Genomic DNA, 1,717 nt, shown 5'->3' with positions numbered 1-1,717 from the left:
AAAGTGAATTTTTAAAGAAAGTTTGGGAAAGGTTAAGGTTTCTCTGTGGCAACATGAAGCAACTACATTATAATAGTTCCTACAGAAGAGAGGCAAAAGGATTAAAAAAAAAAAACACAACTTATTTGAAACCATATAATCTGACAACTTCCTTAACCAAGAAGGAACTAGACATCCAGTTTCAGCATATACAGAGAGCCCCAACCAAGATGAACCCAGTGATGTCCACACACAATAATAATTATTATACTCATAATAATTAAAATGGCAAAAATTAAAGATAAAGAGAATCGTAAAAGCAGCAAGCAAAAGAAAAGCCAACTGTTACATACAAGGGAAACACTGCAAGGCCATCAGATGATTTTTCAGCAGAAAGTTTGCAGGCCAGTAGGAGAGGTGGGCTGGGCAGAATGGAGCAACTGGAAGCACCATCTGGGGAAGTGGTGGCAGACATGGGGGACTTGCAGCTCGGCCCCCCATTGGAGCAAGCCCACAGGGCATTTGCCCCTTCATGGATCCACTCTGGGCTGGTGCATGCTGATCACGGAGGCCCAGGCCACCTCCAACATGGCCTGTTCTTGAAAACATGAGTCGGATTTATAGCCCTAGTTCTTCTGGGGTTCCCTATGCAAATGCCAAAGGAATTGCTTATCCAGCTGATTTCTCCCTGTGCTATGCAGCCACCACTCCTGCTTGCTCCCCCAACATGTATTTTGGAGCAAATCCTAACTTTCAAACAGGTTAAACTCCTGGCACACCCTGCAAAGCATCCAGTCCCTCCACCAGCAGGGTAGCGCCACCGTACTCCCACTCCTGGAGCCCTTGCTGGCCACTGTGTGCCCTGTATGTAAGTGCCTATGCCCAGCAGAGCTCCTATGTGCAACAGGCACATAGGATACACAGCTCCTGTGCACAGTTGACCCTCATGTCATCACCACACCACAGTGGGGCAGCCCAACGACATGCCAGTGATGATGTACCCTGCTCCCATCCCTCCAGCTAGAGGCAATGGCATCAGCATGGGCATGGTGGCTATAACCACTACGGCCATGTCAGTAGGTACCCTGCTGACCAACCACTCCTCAGCTCCTGTTGCATGCCACCCAGCCGCTGTGCCCACGTATTGGGCCCTAGGAATGCCCACCTCCAGTTAAGTGTCCCTTCAGTGGTGATTACCCTACTGCAGCCACATCACAGAGGTTCCACAGCTGGTGCCTCAGGCCTGGCACCTCCAACCTGGACTTCTTAATGCTCTTGACACGTAGCTAAACACTACGATGGCCCGGCCCAGCACATCTCAGCACCGTTAGTCTCCAGCTAACTCTGTGGGTTAGTCTTTAAGCAAATCCTGTTTCGTGGACTTCCTGGCAATTTTTTAATTTAACTTTTATGCTTAAAAGGGAGCCTTAAGCTATTCTGAATCATATCTAGTGAATGTTTTTAGAAAAACAAACACAAAAACAGAACTTGCTCAATCTACCTGCAAGGACAGATGAGAAACCATCAAATGCAAAATCCAAAGGAATGGAAAAGCATTTTACAAGTTATATCACTAATGCACTGTTGTAACAGATGTAGAGTCTCATATTTATAAGCATTAAAGTGAAAAAAAAAATCAAACACTTTGCAGACCAGAGGTGAGTGGCAGGATATATTCTAAAGGCTGAAAGGAAAAACCTACAACCAAAAATATGTTACACAGCAGAATGCCTCGGGG

General features: G+C 46.2%; 1 pseudogene; it reads left to right on the top strand.

Annotated features, from left to right (window-relative positions):
* The first annotated feature begins 586 nt into the window (after positions 1 to 586).
* On the top strand, positions 587 to 1,154 carry LOC112922196 (myelin-associated neurite-outgrowth inhibitor-like; annotated as a pseudogene).
* Positions 1,155 to 1,717: the final 563 nt, after the last annotated feature.

This window comes from Vulpes vulpes, unplaced genomic scaffold, assembly GCF_048418805.1.
Source record: "Vulpes vulpes isolate BD-2025 unplaced genomic scaffold, VulVul3 u000000647, whole genome shotgun sequence".
In the NCBI taxonomy this organism is placed as follows: domain Eukaryota; kingdom Metazoa; phylum Chordata; class Mammalia; order Carnivora; family Canidae; genus Vulpes; species Vulpes vulpes.
This window is presented reverse-complemented; position numbering and strand designations above follow the sequence as displayed.